A 17,276-nucleotide genomic window follows, 5' to 3' on the forward strand; every position below is an offset into this window, starting at 1 on the left:
CACCCAGTTTTATATTACTCCCTTTTACTTCTGACAATCTTAATTTATTCAGATTTAGTTGCAGGATTTGGTCTCTCTTCAATTTTTCTTTTTTCCCATCCCAAAGGCTTTTGTAAATCCAGTAAAAGATGATTATCCAGGTTATTCTCTTGGTTCGTCGTCTGTATTCCTCTTTGATTTTCAAAGCTTTAACCAACTTCTTTTGTATACCCAATAGAAAGTTCTTATCTGGGTCATTCTCTTGGCTTGTCATTTGTGTTTCCACTTTAGCTGCCTTCTCTGTCTTATAGTCCACACTTTTTTTTTATTATCCAGTATTTCTGGTTCTAATATTTCTGGGTCAGGCAAAATTTGTTTCACATCTGTCATTCCTTCATTAACATCTTTTGGACATAGTTTATTCACAGAAGTAGACTTCATTGTTGATATTGTAGCTGCTAATTTCTGGCCCCATTCTTCAAAAATCTTCTGGAGTATTTCAAATATTATAATGTTTTGTTGCATTTTGTAAATCCCTGTACTAACCAAAAACCAAAGGCAAGTTTACACTTTTTTTGTTTTGCCTTTTCCTCCTCTGTCTGGAATCTTTAGTCCCCTCAGTGTCCAATTTCTGAAATCATAAAGCCCTCAAATCTCTGTTTTGACTTAAGATAGACAGAACAATTTGGTTCCCACAAAAAGCTGTTTATTTAATATAATTATTTCCAAATTCTTATAGTAAAAGTCTCAATATTCCAAATTTGTCTGGACCCTTAATTCATTTATAACTTTCTTGAATCAAAATGTTATTTAGCTTTTGGCTGTTTATTTCCAGTTCTTTAAATTCTTACAGTTATAATTAGTTTTTCTTTTGTTCAAGAATCCTCACCAGCTGGCTTTTCAAACTTTTTGTTCCAAAGATCTCTAATAGCTTTAAGATAGTTAAATAGGCAATTTCCAAAAATGATTAGAAAGTGACGTTAGCAAACTCAGGTTAGTCTGCAATAGATGGAATGGATGGAATGATATGTAAAAGCAAAAATGATGATTTCTCATTTTCAGAAATTTAGGAAGAGGTTCTTTTCTTTCAGAGAGCTCCAAATGGCTTGGGGCATTGTGTGCCATAAATGGGATAGTTTACTTTTCAACTTTCTACAATTACTTTTCACTTTTCTACTGTAAGGTGTCTCTCCAAATTCCATTATTTCCATGGATAACATTTTGGTAAAGTCACATATGTGAGATGGGGAGCTATATAAATTTACCAAATAAATAAATGGTAATTTTCTTCAAAATTACTTTCAAAGGAGAAATGCTGTGGGTGAGTGGGGGTATTCAGTGAAATTCTGTGGGTGGAGTGGGGTATTCCTGACCTCTTTACTGATTAGTCTTTCATTGTCTTATCATGTCTCTAGCAATCTGCAGCCTAGGGTTCCTATACTTCAGTTAAATCCCAAGAAATAAAATCATAAAGGAATACCCCCATGAAACTATTTCAGCCTGGAAGAGTGAGCAGCCAGGGAGTCTGTAAAGTGATGAAATAACACAGATACATCTTTCCACCATTTCTAATAATAATGTAAGCTCAAAACACTACCAAGTGAAGTTTGAAAGAATATGGTATACAAAAATCTCTTTCACCTTGGAAGAAAACTTTCTCAAAATTGTCAAGCTGATTTTGATACAGCCACAGTGCTAACAGATAAAACCCCCCTGGAACTACCAGTTGCTATGTATGACTGATCAGCTGCAACCTATGCTGTGGCCAGAGCGCCACAGTCTTGGGCATGCTCTGTTATACACTGAGAACTAACCCTTAGTATAGAGAGTTTTGTTAACTGTTATGAATCAGAATGTTTTCATAGACTTTCATAATCAGAAACTGTAATGTAGTGTGTCATGAGCATTTGGGACACAAAGCCATAAATAAACATCTAAGCATACCCAAACTTGTTGATGACTTTTTTTCTTTATTCATACAAGAAAGTGGTTCTTAGTTTTGTTTCCAAGCATAAAAGATTAATGATGCAGTTTTCCTCCAGTCTGGATAAACAAGCAGCATGTCAATTCCCCTTCCCAATTCCCTTTATAGCAGTGGAAGTTGGCTTGGATTTATGACCTACCCTTTTAGTGTATCTAAGTAAACTACTCTCCTGCTTGAGAAGTAAAACTGCTTCTAGCCTTGATGCATAGAAATTCCTCCTTCCTGGACTTCCAGGGGAGGTATGGTGAACTGAAGACAACTCTGTGAAAGTGAAGCCGATGACTGTGGCAAAGACCAAGGAACTGGAGAGTAGACCAGTTCCTTGGAACCTCTCTGGATAAGGAGAGGATGGGAGATTACCCACATGTACTCTGGATGGCTGCTTCCCATGACGAGACCAAAGGATACTGGTTTTCTGCAGATTTGAGCACCAGGAAATTATGGGATTAGCTTTCTTGTTTGCAATCATGGTGAAGACTTTTAAAGGACACTAAGTTTGCAAACCTCACTTTCTAATCATTTTCATAAATTGCTTATTATTTATTTTTAAGCTGTTAGAGACCTTTGGAATAACAAACTTGAAAACATGGGGTGAGTCTGCCTTTAATCCTGAATGAAAAAAAAATTAATCATAACCTTAAGAATGTAAAGAATCTGAAATAAACAGCAAAAAACTGAATAACATTTTGATTCTAGAAAGTTATAAATGGACTAAGGGTCCAGATAAAATTGGAATATTGAAACTTTTACAATAATATTTTGGAATTAATTATAAAGTACAAATAGCTTATCATGGGTATTAGTTGGGGTTTTGGTTTTTATAAGACATAATATAAATAATTTCATGATTTCAAAAACTGGAAACTAGAGGGGACTAAAAATTTTAGGTAGAGGAAAAATACACAGTCCTACAAAATGGTGCAAAATGTTCTGACAATAAAAATATTGAAGAAGATTTGGAATCAGAAAATAGTAGCCATAATATTATTAGTGCCAGTAATGACGTCTGCTTCTATGGATAGACTATGTCCAAATGATGCTATTGAAGAAATGTCAGATGTAGAACAAATTTTATCTGACAAGATAGAGATGGTATCAGAAGTGGATTTACAACTGACAAGCCAAGAGAATAATTTGGAAAAGGATGTTTCACTGAATCTACAAAAGAAATTGGCTGAGGTTTTAAAATTTAAAAGGGAAATACAAATGACCAACCTATGACCTGGATAATTTTTTCCCAGTGGACTTACGAAAGAGGCTTGTTAAGGCCTTGAAGAACTCTGTGTAATGGGACAAAGAAGAAATGAAATCAAATCCTACAACAATAATTGAATGAACTAAAGATTAAGACTGTTAGAAGTAAAAGGAAGGAATAGAAAGTTGGTTTATTTGATCAAGGTTAAAATAAGATATGTTGTTACTTCTGGCTACCCTTAATGGACTTTCTGCTGACATCAGGACTGAAAAGATGATGCTTTATGGATTTTATAGATAATGGATGGATATGAGATGAAGAGATAAATGTTTGTAACTTTAGAGAGGGTGAAGAGTTACTAAATTTGTTTATACCTGTTGTGATGAAGATTGGAAGGTACTTCTTTATATATTTCTTTTCTCTTTCTTTATTATATTCTTAGTTTTCTTCTTCTTTTTCTTTCTTTTTCCTTGCACTTTTTACTCCTTCTTTCCATTCTCTTTTCTTTCTTTAAGTTTAGTTTGTATTAGATTTTACTATTATAATCAAAACTCTTAATAAAAATTGTGTGTGTGTGTTCCTTCCTTCCTTCCTTCCTTCCTTCCTTCCTTCCTTCCTTCCTTCCTTCCTTCCTTCCTTCCTTCCTTCCTTCTCTGAGTTCAGAATGCCCAGTTTACAGACAACCCATAGCTAAGAACAGAGCCTATTGCAGCAAAATTTGAGTTAAATACACAATGATTCAAGTTAAATACACAATGATTCAAGTTCATTACACAATACTACTTATATAGTATTATATGTTCCAGCTAACATACAAATTCAACTTAAGGACAGACCTTGGGAACAGAACTCATTCTTAAACTGAGGACTACCTGTATGTATGTACGTATGTATATAAGAAATTCCTCCTTCCTTGCTTTTCTTAGAATTAGAATTTAACAGGGGCATTAATTGCTAGGCTTACTGACAGTTCTTCAGATTGGTAGCATGGGGTCTTCATAAGGTCTCATATCATCATGATCATCATCATCATCATCATCATCATCATCATCATCATCATCATCATCTATTTTGTACAACTCAAGGTGGCATGCATAATGCCCTGCTTCCTATTTTCCCCCACAATCATCCCATGAAGAAAGGGCAGAAAGAGAATAGTCCAAAGTCACCCAGACAGCTTGTATGCATAAGGTATCCTGATTTCTAGTCCAGCACTAACCAAACTAGATCTCATTATGATCTCTCTATCCATCTGCCTTCTTCAGTGCCTTTCTATAGATCCCACTTGGGTCACCTCAGGAGTTTTGATGTGGCCTCCTATGGAACACACAAAAGCTGCAGCAGCTCCAAAGTTGCATAGTCAACATAGTTCATCAGCTATCAATATTTCTTCACTCCTTCTCTCTTCTGCCAGCCTAGTCTGTGTTAACTTCCCATTTCCCCACTTTTGGAAATCTACTAGGAGAAAATGTAGAAACTTATTTCTTTCTCTGAAAGTTTATCAGTATAGAAGAGCATCTTGTTTCATTGGGGAAATCATATGACAGGATGACAGCAGCACTTAGCTGCAACATACTGTCACACAGTAACTACCAGCTGTTGGGAATAGGTCTAGGAGGACTAGCTTGTATGTTTTCTAGTATAAATTACAGAAAACAAGATTCAATGTGAGAAAGACTTAGGACTGGTTAAGTGGTGGTCGTTTTGTATTCCTAGGACTGCTTCCAAGAAGTGCCAAAAATATGATGCATATACAGAGATTCTAAGAACCCTGTGCAGGACAGCATCTGCTGACAGTTCAGTATGAAAAAAGAAAAGAAAAGAAAAATAGTCACCCAGAGTTACATGGCAAGTGAGTGGTCAGAGTGAGTGAGTGAGTGAGTGAGTGAGTGAGTGAGTGAGTGAGTGAATCAATGAATCAATGAATCAATGAATCAATGAATCAATGAATCAATGAATCAATGAATGAATCAATGAATGGTTAAACATACCTACCATCTAATCAACATGATTGGAAATGCAGACTTTATCTAGTTCATATAATTGTTGTTTTTTAATGTGGGATAGAGGCAAGGTTTATGAATGCTTTGCACTATATTATGAATGTATTTTATAGGTCTGTTTGAAGCTTCAAAAGTTGTTTTATTTCAGTAAAGATTCAAAAGAATCACAAGAAGCAACAAGGTTCCCTCACTTGTAAGAGCCAAACATAGTAGCTGGTATGTTTTTCCTCCATCTGCTTCAGAGCCCTTCTCATCCTTCTTGTGCAAACCTCAAGCTATGAAGGAAGGCTGAGAAGATCCTTGTTCAAAGAGTGCAGCAGGAGAGGTTGAGAGAGGGCTTCTCCTTCAGTGCTAGCCAAAAGTCTACCAGGCTTCAGTGAGTGCCAGAACATCCCAGTCTGAAGGCTTCTTTGGACTACTCACCCACAATTTTGGCAAGCGCTGCAGGGAAGGTACCATTCACCTTCTCCTAACCATTCACTAAATGTTAGGCAGACAATTCAGAGATGAACAGCAGTATGTCTTCCATAGTATCTACTAAAGGTTTTGGTGAATGCTCCAGAGAGAGTGCCACTTCCTTTCTCCAGGCCACATATCTCCAGATCATTAGCCAAAAGCTTCATGCAGAGAAGATCTTCTACACTGGATGGCATCAGTGCATGGTGCTAGCAACCTCAAAGTTGTCCTGCCTTCAAGCATTTTGACAGTACTGGGGGAGAATGCTATGAGGTCATCCAAATTGCTTCATTGAGGCAAGTTAGATAATGCCTTCACATCAACAGAATGAATCACATTACCTCCATGGCACAAATCTTTTATCAAAGCTAATCTATAAATAACTTCTCACAGGCCTATTATTTAATCAGTTCAACTTACAACAGAAGTTTGTGAGAATTGTGTTGCATAACTAAGAGCCCAGATTTCTACTTGAAAAAAGCATGAACAAAATACCAGAGGAAGTTGGTACTCATTTAATAAAGAACATTGTGTTCAGTCCTTCACAGTGTGCCTAATTCTGTGAAAACATTCTTGACTTCAAAATCAATTCCATGTTTTTTTTTTTTTTAAATACAAAGCTGCATTTATGATTCAAAAGATCCTGAATTGCTTAGCAAGATCTAGTCAGGCTGCCCTGATATTTTACTGAAATAAGCCTTTGACCAAGCATTGAAGTTTAGGAACTGATTATGTGTTTGGGCAAGTGGAAATACAAACTTTACAAATAGACGCAACTAACTTATCATGTTGCTAACAACAAAGCTAGTGGAGATGACAGTATTCCAGCTGAGTTATTTAAAATGCTAAAAGACGATGCTGTTAAAGTGCTGCACTCAATATGCCAGCAAGTTTAGAAAATGCAACAGTGGCCACAGGATCGGAAAAGGTCAGTTTATGTTCCAATTCCAAAGAAAGGCAATGCCAAAGAATGCTCAAACTATCGCACAATTGCACTCATTTCACATGCTAGCAAGGTTATGCTCAAAATCCTACAAGCTAGGCTTCAGCAGTACGTGAACTGAGAACTACCGGATGTACAAGCTGGGTTTCGAAGAGACAAAGGAACTAGAGATCAAATTGCCAACATTCACTGGATCATGGAGAAAGCACAAGAGTTCCAGAAAAACATCTACTTCTGCTTCATTGACTATGCAAAAGCCTTCGATTGTGTGGATCACAACAAACTGTGGCAAATTCTTAAAGAGATGGGGGTACCAGATCATCTTACCTGTCTCCTTAGAAATCTGTATGCGGGCCAAGAAGCAACAGTTAGAACTGGTCACGGAACAACCGATTGGTTCAAAATAGGGAAAGGAGTACGACAAGGCTGTATACTGTAACCCTGCTTATTTAACCTATATGCAGAGTACATCATGAGAAATGCCAGGCTGGAAGAATCACAAGCCGGAATTAAGATTGCAGGGAGAATCATCAATAACCTCAGATATGCAGACGATACCACCCTAATGGCAGAAAGTGAAGAAGAACTAAAGAGCCTCTTGATGAGGGTGAAAGAGGAGAGTGCAAAAGCTGGCTTGAAACTCAACGGTAAAAAAACTAAGATCATGGCATCTGGACCCATCAATTCCTGGCAAATAGAAGGAGTAGAAATGGAAGCAGTAACAGACTTCATTTATTTGGGCTCCAAGATCACCACAGACGGAGACTGCAGCCATGAAATTAAAAGACGCTTGCTCCTTGGGAGGAAAGATATGGCAAACCTAGATAGCATATTAAAAAGCAGAGACGTCACCTTGCCAACAAAGATCCGCACAGTCAAAGCTATGGTTTTTCCAGTAGTAATGTATGGCTGTGAGAGCTGGACCATAAAGAAGGCTGAGTGCCGAAGAATTGATGCCTTTGAACTGTGGTGCTGGAGAAGACTCTTGAGAGTCCCCTGGACTGCTAGGAGGTCAAACCAGTCAGTCTTAAAGGAAATCAACCCTGAGTGCTCATTGGAAGGATTGATAATGAAGCTCAAGCTCAGATACTTTGGTCACCTAATGAGAAGAGAGGACTCTTTGGAAAAGACCCTGATGCTGGGAAAGATTGAAGGCAAAAGTTGAAGAGGACGGCAGAGGATGAGATGGTTAGATAGCATCACTGAAGCAATGAGCATGAAACTGAGCAAACTCAGGGAGGCAGTGAAGGACAGAAAGGCCTGGCGCAATATGGTTCATGGGGTCACGAAGAGCCAGACACGACTTAATGACTGAACAACAACAACAACTTATCCTGAGTCAAAACATTGGTCCATCCAGCTAGCTAGTCCATAGATTAAATATGATCTCTGGCACCTTTGATTTAGACCACAGCTCCTCCTTCCCAATCGACCCCCTTCCAAACAATTAGGTCTGAGAGAGGGGAGAAAGTTCTAGTTATATAATTAGAATTTTTCCCTTCCAAAATTCTGAGGCAATTGGAAGATTGGTTGTACAGAGGAGAGAAAGGCTAATCATCTCTACATGGCACAAAACTATCTTCTGGGGCACTCTCACTGTACCTGATGCTAATGGGAGGTTGTTGGTTTTTGTTTTAAGCCTGTTTTGTCTTGTGCAGGATTGAAGATGAAGCAGCTGAAGGGAAGAAGGGAAGCGAGAAAGAAGGAGGAATAAAGAATGGAATGGATGGGTTTGCAGGGTGAACAAAGCAACTGAAGATGTATATGCTTTAATGAGTGAGACCAAAGGCAGGATGAATGAACAATTGAGTCTCTCTGTGTGGATATGTGTAAGAAAGAAACAAAGAAAGAATGCTGAGGAGCACATTGGACAATTATGGCTCGTGCTCCAGCTGTGATCTTTCCAGAACTGGTTGGATTATTGTCTACCCTTCAGCTTCACTCCATCTTGACTACTACTATGCATTTTATGTGAGGCTTGAAAAGTGTCTAGAAAGTATGATTGTAATGGGTGCAAAATGGCAGCTGACCATTGCAGGATTACATGCAAAATCTTTTGCTGTTATTAGTAATCATGTCCCCCAGACGTTTTAGGCAGATTTTGTCCAACCAAATCTAGAAATGCCAGGAATTGCTCCCTGAACTTTCTCTAATTCTTCCCTACATCTTGATTTTGTAGCAGCTATTTTATGTGACAGTCTTTCACTCTTCTCTTCTCCAGGACTATTGTCATTAAGTGCTCTTGGGAAGGATACCAGCACTTTGTTCATTGTTAAGGAATAGGTGTTATATTTTTATTTATAATGGTTTAATTTGGTTGTAAGTGATAGTGGGAGGATTGTTATCCTAAGAGGCAGAGAGGAGAGGGAAAATGAGACAGCATAGACACAAAAAAACTTGATACAAATTATATTTATAGTCAGATCAAGGTTTTATTTTGTTTTAAGTGTTCCAGCAATGTTCGTCTGCTTTTTAGCTACATGTGAAGGAGGTAGACATGATAGAATGAAAACTTGAGATGCTACAACAAACTGTATGTGTGAAGGTCTGTTCATTGTTGTTCAGCAATATACAAATACATTCTTTTTACATCATGTCTCTTTCAAAAACAGAGCTGAGAACAAACAAAACTGGATGGATATTTGATAATTCAGAAACACTTTTATTGGTCTAACATGGTTTTCTAGTGGCTTGAATCCAGAAACTTAAGCAAGTGGAAGGCTAACTACTATTACTTTTTTTGATAACTCTTCCAAAAAAAGAATGTTCCTGAATGTCTGATGCCTTCCTGAAGAATGTAAACCTTGTTACAAAGGAGTGAAAGGGGAAGAGCCTTGTGCTCCATGCATGCAAAGTTCCTAATATGAGTTTCAATTATTCCCTCTTTCATAGTAACCCCCATCCTCAGCCTCGAGAGCAGTGTTTCTCAACTTCATCAACTTTCAGATGCATGCTGGCTGGGGAATTCTGGGAGTTGAAGTCCACACATCTGAAAGTAGATGAGGCTGAGAAACACTGCTCTAGAGAGATCTTTTGAGGAGTGAGACGTAGAAGAGAAGAGTGTTTAATTATGTGATTTACTTACCCTAACCACAAACTGAGGATCAAGCTCTCATTCCAGTGATTCCAGGTTTGGGTACAATGTCCATTCTCTCTGACCACCATGACAAGGGTTAAGAGAACGTCTAGCATGTGTTATTTCTCTTTCCTTCCTGATCCATACTTTCCAAGTTCCTTCCTTAGCCCTTGCCACATATGGAAATGTAGGATTCCAACTGATGATATATATTTTTAGATTTTTTATCCCACCTTTATTATTTTTATAAATAACTCAAGGTGGAGAACATACCTAATCCTCCTTCCTCCTCCTATTTTCCCCGTAACAGCAACCCTGTGAAGTGGGCTGGACTGAGAGAAAGTCGCCCAGCCGGCCTTCATGCCTAAGCAGGACTAGAACTCACAGTCTCCTCCTTTTTAGCCTGGTGCCTTAACCACTAGGCCAAACTGGCACATTTTGTTATGTGGTGACATCCATCCTATCATTGATGCGTTCTAGAGCACCACCATTTTTGTTCCTCAAAAAGAAAATCACCTCTCGTGGAAAACAAGACTGTGCCCACTTTGAAAATCATTCACAAGAAGAGTTTCAGACCTTGGGTAAGTGTAAAGACAACGCTTCTCTGCTTTTCACTAAACTACCCCTTTTTTCAGGTACTACCTGGAAGCCTGGACAAAAAAAATATCACTGCTTTAAGAGTCATGTTAACTTTAATTAGCACAATCCTTAAAGCAGTGGCATCTTTGGGCCAGCAGGAAAGTGCTGTGTGTGCATGAAATCCCAAACATTTCTTTCAAATAATTTTTGAAGCATGCCCAACCCTAATAGAAAACATTTGGTTTCTACTGTTGGTTCACCAACTATGAATTACTGTATTCTTTAGCAAAAGTGTTAGATTCTTAGCTTGTAGTCTAACTCAGATGAATGTGTGCCAGGAGTAAAGATATGTTATCTCAAATTGGCTTTATATTTAAAGAGGAGATGAGTTGGCATTTTATTGTGTCAGCTAATGAAACTGCTGGGGAAAATCTATAGATGAGAAACAGACAATTAATTTTTTTTTTTTAGGAATCAAACAAACAAAGGCTCTCATATCTCTTGAAAATGATGAATTTGCTTTTCATTCATCCTGGAGCTAAACAAAGGGCTACCATAAATCTGGAATAAGTGTGAGAGAAACCCTCCAAGTTAGTTATGTCATTGAGTTTGCTGACACTCAGACAGAAGCTTCAAGCAAGGATAACCAAACCTACCTACCAAACTGAAGGTCGAGATTTTTAAGCTCTTCTTACTGCTCCTGAAATATTCAAATATGTTGCCCCTAATGAACTAAACAACCCGTTTAAACAAGCCAGGTTATAATCATATCAAAATATATGTTTTGAAACCAGGTTCCCATTTGTGGGGCTTTTTCACTGGGATTTTTGGAAATCTTACATGAAATCAAAAGATATGATAGTAGATATTGCTTTAGTAGATATTGCTACTTTCTAGTTTATTTATGTACATCAGTTAATCTATATTCTTTTCAATAGAAGAGAATATATATAGCTCAGGGTTGAATTGTGGAGTCCTTGGTGCTCTCTAAAGTTGGTTGCTTGCTGGCAGACATTTCATTACCCGACTAGGTAGCATCATCAGGGCTAGTGAGTGTGGGTTTTGTTCTGTTTAAATTTAGTAGCTTGCCCTGCCAGAGCTGGTGGGGGTGTTGGTAGTCCCTTGATTAGGATATTGTTTTCTGCTTGATTGTCTGGTATTAAGCCCTGCTTATCTGGGTGTTGGCTGCTGGAAAGGATATGTTCTGGTCTTTTTGTTTCTTTCTAAGCGTTTTTATGGTCTCTTTTGAATGGTGTTTAAATGTAGTTTATCTCTATGTTTCTATTGATGGCTGATTTGTCTGAATGCCAAGCTTCCAGGAATTCCCTAGCATTTTTGGATTTAGCTTGTTCTAGGATATTCACAGTTTCCCAGTTTAAACTATGGTTGAGTCTGCTCATGTGTTATGAGATTAAGGAGTTTTCAACATGTCTTCTGACTGCTCGTTGGTGTTCATGGATCCGCTTTGCTAGTCTTCTGCCTGTCTGTCCTACATCGTGGCTGTTATTGTCCTTACACTGTATGTTGTAGATGACTCCTGCATAAGAAGGCAGATACTGTATTACCTGCAAATATAACTGTTAGTGATCCTAATCCTGCCATGCCTTTCTCAGTTTGGAAAATGTACTATGGCTAATACAGGGGATCTTGCAAAGGTAATTCTTGCTGATCTCAATTATGCCATAACTTGCCTCTTCAAGAATGATACAAGACATCTGAGACAAAGGTGCATTTGTAGGTTTTAAACTGGGGTGCCTGCAAACATGACACTTATTGTACAAGGTGAGAAACTTCAGAGAGGAGGTAGAATTTAAGGAACTTCAGAGTTGGGGGGGTTGTTTTAAGCTCCATGAGCCAGATGGACTCTCCTGGTAACCCAGATTAATCATAAAGATGGGAAATTTTCCCACTCTGCATATTTTTATCCAGTACTGAGCAGTAGTTCCCAGCATCATCAACTTTGATTTCTTATTACAGCTTAGTGCTACATCATCTCAGTAATGGAATATATAATCTGTCCTTAGCTAATTAAGTACACAAGTCAATCTATTCTGGAGGGGAATTGTGTTTCTCATTTTCCAATCAGCTGCTTTCACAACTCTCAAAACAGGGGTGCAAAGAAATGGCCTTTCCTGATTGGTACAACTTTTCAAAGCATGCAAGCTAGAATAGGATTTTCTAGAATCCAATCCAAACTGGTCCAATGTGAATGACTGGAGGGAGTTTAGACTGATTTATGGGTGCTTCCTGAGCAGTCAGAGAGGTGCACCCCCAAGTTAATACTTTAATTTGTCTGAATCATATTTCTAAATATACATTATGAACAAGATAGTTTAAGATGTCTTGCTTGAAAGCTTAAACGATTTAAAATATTGTTCCACTGTTTGAAAATTCAAATGTCAGCATATCTATTTAGTTGGCCACCAAGGGACTAATTAAGATTCCAAAGAAACTAAGTGTATTTGTATGTATTTGATAAATCTGGACTGCTCAATAATTCCATTACTTCCATAGCTTTAGCTCTGTAAGGTATTTAAACTGCTTCAATTAAATACTATTGTCTGAATTAACTCATAGAAAAAGCTATAGAACATGTACAGAATCTGAGCTATGTTGTGAGGCTGTTTGATCAAAAAGCTCAGCTGCTCCATTTGCATCTTCATTGACAATAAATTGCTTTGACAGCTGAACCTGAACTGAAATGGTAAGGAGATTTGTTGTGAAAACAGGAAGGAGTATGATATTATGTGAAATTGGATCTCAGTTCTTTTGACAGGGAGTTGGTCATCATGAAGTAATTATGAGAGCAACATCTGAACTGAGATAATTTAAAATATATTTCATCTGATGTGCTACCACCTTCTTTTCCTAAACAGACATAAAGAAGTTAGGGTAAGCTATATTCTAGTTTTAATTTTAGGCCAGATTTCTGTACTATGCAGAAGTAGTAGTCTGCACTTGAAGATAGACTTACCTGGAAGACAAAACAAGAAGAAATTTTGTCATTCATGTTTTTGTGACCTCCCACCTGGAGTACTGCAACGTACTTTACAAGGGGCTGACCTTGAAGAGCATTCAGAAACCTCAACTGGTGCAGAATGCATCTACATGGGTAGTAAATGGTATCAGATATTTGACATGTGTAACAACACTGCTTCGTGAGCTGCATTGGTTGCCAGTCTGTTTCCAGGCGCAATTCAAGACGCTAAGTGTCACCTTTAAAGCTCTTCATGGCTTGGGACTGGGGTACATGAGAGACCATCTTCTCCCAGTTGTTTCTGTGTGTCCAATCCACTCCAGCAGGATGGGCATGATCAAGAAATGTCACCTGGTGGGAACCAGGAGATGTGCCTTTTTCTCCCGTAGCATCTGCCCTTTGGAATATCCTGCCTCCTGAGATTTGGATGGCCCTAATCCTGCTGGCATTTCAGAAGGCCTTGAAGACCTGGTTATGTGTCCAGAGTTGGATGGCCCTAATCCTGCTGGCATTTCGGAAGGCCTTGAAGACCTGGTTATGTGTCCAGAGGGTCCTGAGTACGTGAAAGGTCCTGTTTCCTCATTATAATAACATCTGTGGTTATGATTTTTCTTGGCTGATATTATACACACACACACACACATAGTGTGTATGTGTGTGTGTGTATGTATATATATGTATATGTATAAGCATGCATGTGTATGCATGTATATATTTGTGTTTGTACTTGGTTTTAATTGATTTAATGGTTGTTCACCACTCAGAGTCACTTGTTTGAGATGGGCGGCCATAGAAAATGAATGAATGAATGAATGAATGAATGAATGAATGAATGAATGAATGAAATCTGCTACTGTTGCCAGAGGTATAAAGCAGAAAACTCCAAAATGGAAATCCAATGGCATTCGGGAGTATCCCATGAGTGAAGGATCCATTGGGGAAAAATCATAGACTCTGCTTCTTAGATCCAAAGATCATAGAATCAAACTAGCTAGATCCCACTTAGTACAAGACTGCATCATCTGTTAATCAAAATTTTGCATGACATGCAAATGCCTAGTCCTTAAACAGTCCATTTGTAGGTACAACTTAAAATGATGTTTCCTTATTAAACCCTAGATTTCATCCAACTCGGTTATTTCAAGGACTGCCTTCTAAAATATTAATATATATGATTCTTAGATTCAGTTGAGGGTATCTCCCAGGATCCCTCAACTATCTGAAGTTTTGACTAATCAGGGCCAGCCAGCCTGCCTTCCTGTCCCCAGTTTACATAATATCCATCCAAACTTCATTGACTTTCCCAGTAACTGGGAAATATGTTTTTATATGCCTATACTATTAATTGGTTTGGGGAATTGGAACCGTGATATTGCTTTGTGTTTATTTCATTATCATGTTAACTCTGCTTTTTAATTATTTTAAATAACATCAAAGAGTTCTTATTGATCAAAGCAATGATAATTTAATCTAGCATGCTGTATCCCATCGTGGTAGGGCTGGCCTACTATTAGGTAAAGCATGGGAACTACATTAAACCTGGTTCTTCTTGAGATCTTGCCTGTTGCTTTTTCTGGAGAACACAGGCATCTATGTTATTGCAGAGTGACCTAATTTAAACCACTTCTCTATATGTAATAAGGAAAGGAAGGGCCATTGCTATCTTGCACCAGAGAGCAAAATGCCTTGGTTTGCTTTTCAGTGGCCCGTCAGATGTCTGTGAAAAGGCCACAAAAAGGACATAAATTATGGTCCTCTATGATTTTTACAGAGATGCTTGATGCCTTTAAATTGCATAACTGCATAAACTTTCTAGAATATGTTACTGTCATCCTGCTCAGCCAAGGTGTAGAAAAAGTCCACGTCAGCCACTTGGTTCATTCCTGTATTTTATTTTGCTTTGTTTTGTACTTAGATTTCTAAGGCCACTGAATGGAGCAATGACTCTAGGTAGCATATAAATTAAAAATGACCACAGTACCTAAAAACACAACAAACATAATGGGGAAACAAATATACCCCTTTGCAAACCAACAGAATATAATTCAGGTGGACATACCCCAGGCTTTCCCAGAGGTTTGGGGAAAATGTTTTCAATGCTTGTTGAAATGTTTGCAGGTTCAGGGCAATTTGAACCCCACAGGGGGAAGCTGTTCCAGAGGGCAGGGGCCACAGTTGTGCTTCCTGGCTCCCATCTGGGAGGGTGCTTTGCTTTCCAAGGACTGGACACACCACAGTGTAACAGATCTGTACACAATGCTTTATGGCAGCACACACCTTCACCAACCACAGGCTATTGTTCTGGGTTAACTCCACCCTCCTCGGCTTTGCAAGTTGATGTAGCCATGCAACTACATCTTTAATCCTCAGTCCTTTATACTCAGTCCTTTAATACTCAGGCCAAATGAAACTCTCAAAATCTGTAAAGTGGCATACAACCTTTGCCTCCTTCCAAAAGATTTTGCATTCGTTGGGATGAGGTGTTGCTTCAGTGTGGTTGCTCCTTTTCTGATTGCTGCTGAGCTCCAAGCCAAGCTCCAGGCAGGAATCCCACAAGGATATGCTGCTAACTAGCTTGTGGTCCTGGCAGTTAACTGATAGTCCTCTTGCCTGCCTGTAATAGTTGTCGGTCTCCAAATATTGCTTCTCGCTTCCCCATCTGCTTGCCATTTTCTTATCTCTTTTTGTCTTACTACCACCACCCTCCCCCCACACACACACTGTCATAGCATTCGCTTTTGCAAGCTAAGGGCCTGGGTGGGGTGACGCTGACTATGGATGTCAGCACTTCCTTGAAAACGCCAGGGTGTGGCTTAATTAGGCAGGCAGCTGGAACACCAGTGTGGATGCTTAGAAGATAAATGACATCTTTTCCAAGGCTGTGAACTAACTTTAACTAAAAACCAAAGAGAAATCCCTCAAGCCCAGAGAGAGATAGAGACTAAAAATGAGACAAAGAGAGAAAAACGTTTGTGGGTGCTGATTTCGCTCTCCAACCGATCTTTTAAAATCCAAGAAAGTGAGACCAGATGAACATAAGGTAAATATCTCCCATGAATAGTAACCATTTATAACCATCAAAGCCATCTAAGCTAATGGCTTTCATCAGTTTTCGAACTACCCATTCCTTAACTGAAATACAGATTATGCATACTGCCTGATATTTTCAGGGAAGAGTAATTAAGATAGGTAGACAGTTGTAGTTAAAATTAGCCTTTTTGCCCCCACTACACTGAGATTCATTTGTCATAAAGAAGGAAAATAAACAATGACCAGAAATAAATCTCAGAAGCTAATTGAAATACTGCATTCTATATCTTATAGGACTAGCTATGTATTGGTTGTGATTCAGCCACAGTTATATTTGAATAAATAAGAAAAGTGGCAGGAGGGAGAAAAAGAACTGAGATAATCATAACTTCCTCAGCCTTCAATTGCCCCACAGCCCAGTCCAGTTTCTTAATGCACTATAATTACAACAAAGTGTGTGTGTGTGTCTCTGTTGTTAAGTACAGGAACTCCTGTCCCAAGGTACAAAAACTTAACAGTTGGGTGTTGCTTTGACCAATGTCCCGTTTGAGTTTGCAAGGAAAATTCCAAAAACCCAATTTACCATACTAATGGTAATTCATTATTAGTCGCACATAGATGCCAACTACTTTGAAGACACAGCAAATGTGTGCCAGGTGTTTGCAGTAACTATCTACACTTTATTCAGCTCGATAGGAGCACACCGAAAATGTATCTCTATACCCCGCCAATATATCGTGACTTCTCAATAATCCGATGCAGCGTGGATTGATGTTCCATTAAGTTCAAACAATCTATAATTTTAAGTACACTGCTGTAAGTACTCCAAAATGAGAATGAATTTGCTTCCTGGAATCCTTCTTTTGGATTTTTAAATACTCTTGAACAGCTAACAATTAGTTTGTGAATATTTCATATTCAAAATCACTATTTGATAGATAATAATTTGCAACCAAAAACTGATATGCAATGGCCAGTACACCGTGGTGGTTTACAGCTAATAGTGTTGTATCCAGACTTTATTCCAGGTGCAACATTAAATTGTCTGTCTTTA

This window comes from Python bivittatus, unplaced genomic scaffold (assembly GCF_059951505.1).
Source record: "Python bivittatus isolate LINGU-HERP-01145 unplaced genomic scaffold, Pbiv_v1 ctg000700_np1212, whole genome shotgun sequence".
NCBI lineage: Eukaryota > Metazoa > Chordata > Lepidosauria > Squamata > Pythonidae > Python > Python bivittatus.